Source organism: Bos javanicus, chromosome 5, assembly GCF_032452875.1.
Source record: "Bos javanicus breed banteng chromosome 5, ARS-OSU_banteng_1.0, whole genome shotgun sequence".
NCBI classification, from domain to species: domain Eukaryota; kingdom Metazoa; phylum Chordata; class Mammalia; order Artiodactyla; family Bovidae; genus Bos; species Bos javanicus.
This window is the reverse complement of record NC_083872.1, coordinates 75440467-75446595: the sequence shown is the minus strand read 5'-3', so window position 1 is coordinate 75446595 and position 6129 is coordinate 75440467.

Genomic DNA, 6129 nt, shown 5'->3' with positions numbered 1-6129 from the left:
CAAATTGTAAATCAACTATACTTCAATAAAATACTTTTTTAAAAAAGGTCTCTATGAAACAAGGAGATCAGGAAAGGGGGCAGATGCAGAACAGAGCCTAGAAAAAAATGCCAAATACAAGCAATATTTTGCAGGGACTTCACAGCCTTGTCACAACGGCTGGATAGAGGGTACCCGGGAGGCAAAGAAGAAGTGGTTACAGGGTCAAGGTTTAAGGGTCAAGGCCCTGAGCTCTCTCCAATAACCTCTCCTTTAATCCCCTATCTACTCTGTAACACTGTGATGAAAGAAAGTGAAAGTGAAGTTGCTCAGTCGTGTCCAACTCTTTGCGACCCCATGGACTGTAGCCTATCAGGCTCCTCCGTCCATGGGATTTTCCAGGCAAGAGTGCTGGAGTGGATTGCTATTTCCTTCTCCAGGGGATCTTCCCGACCCAGGAATCAAACCCGGGTCTCCCTCATTGCAGGCAGACGCTTTACCGTCTGAGCCACCTTTGTGACCCTATAACACTGTTGTGAGCAGGTCTTTTGCACCAACTTCATATGTGAAGTAAGCACGCTGGGAGAGGTTATGGGGCATGTCCAAGGTCATACATGCAGCAAGCTGGGAATTAAATTGGAAGCCAGACCTCTGACCCCTGGATGCTTTCTAACACAGCACACTACCTCTCCTAACAGTCATCCAATGGATCTAAAAATATATTAAGAGCTGTGCAAATCTGTGGGAGTGGTTCTTTTCCCCTCCGGCTGGCCTGGAAGCCCCCACCTCTACAGAGATTTCTCTTTCCCCTCAGGCTTTGATCGATTCTTGCCACCCTGCCCCCTAGCCCCTTGTCCTTATGTGTCCTCTCTCTTCTTGGAAAGAGACTGTGACCTTTAATGCTCTCCCGCCCTCAGGACCCGGTACAGTGCCAACACCCAGGAGATGCTCAGTGAGCTTGGAGCTCTCCTCCCCAGATCCCCCAGCCCCAGCCTAGCCCCCTGCTCTCCACTTTCCTGGTAAAGGTTGTCTTCTGAGCCCCTCAGAAGTGAGATCGTCCATCCTGAGCCCTGGGAGCCTGCTCAGGGTCCCTGAGTGGAGCGGGTGGGAGGGACACTACAGCCCCCAAGGCCAGCTGACAGGGTCAGAGGGGAAACTATGCTTCCTGCTGGGCCCCTGGGGAGCCTCGTTTCTCAGAGAGGCTGCCTGGGTCTCCGTGCTGGAGCTCCAGTGGGGGCGGGGACGCAGAGGGGGAGGAAGGAGCAGGAGGAGACAAGGAGGGAGAGAGGACAAGGGGCAATGAGGAGAGGAGAATGGGACAGAGGGAAGGGAGGTGGAGGGACTCAGGAGAGAGAAAGAGAAAAGGAGGTGGAAGAGAGGACCAGAGACAGAAGGTGACAGATGGTGGGAGAGCATGAGATGCAGAGAGGAGGATGCGAGAGAAAAGAGAGAAACAGAAGAGGGAAAGCAAGTGAGACACAAAGCGGTAAGAGGTGTGAAAAAAAGGGAGACTTAGACAAAGGGAAACAGTCAGACAGAAACCCCAGAGAAACAGACCCGGCAGGTGAAGCCCAGAGAAAATACCTGAATCCCTCCAACCTTGCAGATTTTCTTTTGGGTTTTCTCTGTGTCTTTGCTGTGAGGCTTCAGGCCTAGGGTTAGCACCACATCAAGCTGACCAATAAACATCACCATCATGGCCACTGATGGCCTGGTCAGTACCAGTCCAGTCATAGAGCCTGGAAGAAGCTAGCTGGGCCCTGGGGGAAGTGATCAGCTCTCACAAGCGATGGGGAAGCCCCTGGGGCCCTGACTTGTAACAGACCGTTGGGAAAGCCCCTGCCCACCCCTCCCCCAAGCACATCCAGAAATTCTTTTCTTTCCCATTATAGTTTATTACAAGATATTGAATATAGTTCCCTGTGCTATACAGTAAGACTTTGTTGTTTCTCTCTTTTATGTATAGTAGTGTGTATCTGCTAATCCCAAACTCTTAATTTATCCCTCCATGCCCCTTTCCCTTTGGTGATAACCATAAGTTACACACACACACATACACACACACAATGGTATACTACTCAGTTATGAAAAAAATGAAATCATGACATTTGCAGCAAAATGAAGTCAGAGAAAGGCAAATATATATTACTTATTTGTGGAATCTAAAATTTGACACAAATGAATTTATTTACAAGATGGAAACCAACTCACAGACACAGAGAACATACTCATGGTTGTCAGGAGGGAGGGGCTGTAGGGGAGGGATGAACTGGGAGTCTGCGATTAGCAGGTGTAAAAACTAGTACACAGAGAATGGATAAACAACAAAGCCCTACAGTGTAGCACAGGGAAGTGTAGTTAATACCCTGTGATAAGCCAGGATAGAAAATAATTTTTAAAAGAAAGTATATATACACCAACCATTCAGGCTTTATTGTGGAAAGAGTCTGGGCTTTGACGGCAAGCCACTGTGCGTAGTCGCTCAGTTGTGTCTGACTCTGTGATCCCATGGACTGTAGCCAGGTTCACATCCAGACTCTAATTAATGTACTTGCTGGGTGACCTCAGGCAAATGACTACCCCTCTCTGAACTTTGCTCTCCTGAATGGGACTGAGCCCCAAGGAGCTATTGCGCTCATCTGTGTGCTCACCTGCAAGGAGCTTTCAGGGGTTTCATGTCTCCTTCCACAGACAGAAACAGCTCTGCGAGATTTTAGTAACGAGACTTTACTGAAGGTTGTGTGTGGCCGTGAAGAAGAGTCACGGTGCACAGAAGCAGGAAATTGAACCAAAATGCCCATTAATCCTCTTTTTTTAAAGAATTCTTTAAAAAGTTTTTGGCTGTGCTAGGTCTTCACTGTGGCCCTCAGGGCTTTCTCTAGTGCCCCGAAGCATGTGGGACCTTAGTTCCCTGACCAGGGATTGAATCCATGCCCTTTGTGCAGAGTCCCAGCCACTGGACCTCCAGGGAAGCCCCTGGTCTCTGGTTTCTGAAACCTTTCTACGTATCTGTCCTGTGACCCTGCTGTGTGGATGCTGTTGGAGGGACAGAGACTTAGAGGATGCAGACACTAGTGAGAGGCTGCTCCGCAAGTCAACAGCTGGACTCCCTCCCAGCTGCAGTCCTGGACTGCATGCATTGGGACCCAACCTCAGGGCACCACCTAAGGCTCCCGCATCTGGCTTAAAGTTTTTGGGGTGCTCTGTAGTGGCCCCGAGTGGAGTTGGGTGTCCTCCTTGGAGAAGGTGCTTGAAGCCATGGGAACTGGGGAAGGGCTTGAAGTGGGTGTCCTCCGCCTCTACCACAGGCCTGATAAGAAAGTGACCACAGTCCTTTTTGGGTCACTTTCTTGGTCAAAAGAGGAACATGGTCCTGAGTGAAAAGGGAAGATATGACGAGAACTGCCCCAAAGTGACTTGGTCAGCTCAGAGGATGGTACAGCAAGTTATCATCACAGGGCCCCGCCTTCTGCCACCACGGTTCCAGGGGTTCCTGTTTACTCCCTCCCTTTTCAGCTCTCCCACAAGATCCAGGTGCAGGCCCAGCGCTCCATGGAGGTCCCCACAGGACACTGCTCTCCCTCACACTCAGGTCTTCTTGCTTTGCCCCTGGGGGATCCTGACTTGATTGGAAGCAGATGGAGACACTAAGATGAGGATCTGAATACCCATCAGTTGTTTGGATTGTGTTCCAGGCAACTTGGGTGAAAGTGAGACCGAGAAGACAAAGTGAAGTCGCTCAGTCGTTTCTGACTCTTTGCAACCTCAAGGACTATAGCCTACCAGGCTCCTCCATCCAGGAGATTTTCCAAGCAAGAATACTGGAGTGGGTTGCCATTTCCTTCTCCAGGGGATCTTCCCCACCCAGGGATTGAACACAGGTCTCCCACATTGCAGGCGGATTCTTTACCAGCTGAGCCACAAGGGAAGCCCAGAGAAGACAAGACAAACTATAAAGTACCCGCTATTGAGCCAGGTGACTGGGGATCACCAGGTGCCAGTGTAGAATGAAGACCTCCCAGCCAGCCTTCCAAAAGCTCAGGGGGCTGGACTGTTTAACTACCAATTCCCATCAGAGGGCATTCATTTATAGGCACTTCCAGCCTTCCCCTGAGCTCTGGGGAACCTTGCAGTAGAATTTACAGGTGGTAAGTAAATCCCACTGGGGTTCACAATATTGGGGTGCCTAGGGTGCCTGCCACAGTGTCAGATCTTGAACAAAGGGTCTCCTGTGAAACAGAAAACTTTGTAAGTAAGATGTAAGCCAAACCCCCATTTCACAGATGGGCTGATAGAGTCCTAGAGATGGTAAGGGATTGGCCTAAGGCACAAGAAGGAAAGAACCAGGACGAGAACCCAGAAACCAGGTCTCTGGTCTAAAAGTCCCTTACTCTTTTTTTTTTAACACTGAATTTTGAAATAATTAGAGACTCACCCAGCCTCCCCCTACATTAACATCTTGCCTAACTAGAGTATATTATCAAAACCAGGAAGCTGACTTTACTACAATCCACAGAGCTTATTCAGATTTGACATGCATTCATGTATGTGAAAGTGAAAGTGTTAGTCTCTCCATCGTGTCCGACTCTTTGTGACCCCATGGACTGTAGCCTTCCAGGCACCTCCATTCATGGGATTTTCCAGGCAAGAATACTGGAGGGGATTGCCATTTCCTTCTTCAGGGGACGTTCCTGATCCAGGGATCGAACCCTGGTCTCCTGCATTGCAGACTCTTTACTGTCTGAGCCAACAGGGAAGCCCACTGTGATAACTGTCTGCAATTTTTCGCAGGTGTAGTTTCATGCAGCCACCACCACAATCAAGATACTTAATTGTTGACTTCCCTGGTGGTCCACAGAGAAGGCGACGGCAACCCACTCCAGTACTCTTGCCTGGAAAATCCCATGGATGGAGGAGCTTGGTAGGCTGCAGTCCATGGGGTTGCGAAGAGTCAGACACAACTGAGCGACTTCAGTTTCACTTTTCTCTTTCATGCATTGAAGAAGGAAATGGCAACCCACTTCAGTGTCCTTGCCTGGAGAACCCCAGGGACGGGGAGCCTGGTGGGCTGCCGTCTAAGAGTCGGACACGACTGAAGCGACTTAGCAGCAGCAGCAGCAGCTGGTGGTCCAGTGGTTAGGAATCCACCTGCCAATGCAAGGGACATGGGTTTGATCCCTGGTCCAGAAAGATCCCACATGACTTGGGGCAACTAAGTCTGAATGCTGCAACTACTGAAGCCCACAAGCCCTAGAGCCCATGCTCTGCAACAAGAGAAGCCTGTGCACCACAACTGGAGAGCAGTTTCTGTGTGATGCAACTATAGAGACCCAGCGAAGTCAAAAATAAACAAATATTTTAAAAAGATATACTTAACTGTACCATCACCACATGACTCTCCTTTACAGCCACCACTGCTGCTCATTTCTACCCCCTGGCGACCTTCATGCTCCATCGCTAGAGTGATTTTCATTCACAGGTATCATATAATTGGAACCAAGCATCACACATCCTCTTGAAATGTTTTTTTTTTTTTTCACTCAGAATCATTTTCTTCACATTTAACCAAGTTGTGTGTATCAATAGGCCATCTCTTTTTATTGTTGTGTAGTATTAAACACACATGGATGGAATGGATGGGCCACAGAAGTTTAGCCATTCATCCATGGAGGGACATTTGGCCATTTTTGGACTATTGTGAATAAAACTGCTGCTATGAACACTCACATACAAGCTTCTGCCTTGTGGGAGGTGGAATAATGTTTCCCAAAGACGCCCACGTCCTTATCTCTGGAACTTGTGAATATGTGACCTTACATGGCAAGAGGACCTTGACAGATGTGATTAAGTTAAGGACCTAAGTCATCAAAGTCTTAGCTGGACACATGCTGCTGCTGCTGCCGCTAAGTCACTTCAGTCGTGTCTGACTCTGTGCGACCCCATAGATGGCAGCCCACCAGGCTCCGCCGTCCCTGGGATACTCCAGGCAAGAAAACTGGAGTGGGTTGCCATTTCCTTCTCCAATGCCTGAAAGTGAAAAGTGAAGTCTCTCAGTCGTGTCTGACTCTTAGAGATCCCATGGACTGCAGCCTACCAGGCTCCTCCATCCATGGGATTTTCCAGGCAAGAGTACTGGAGTGGGGTGCCATT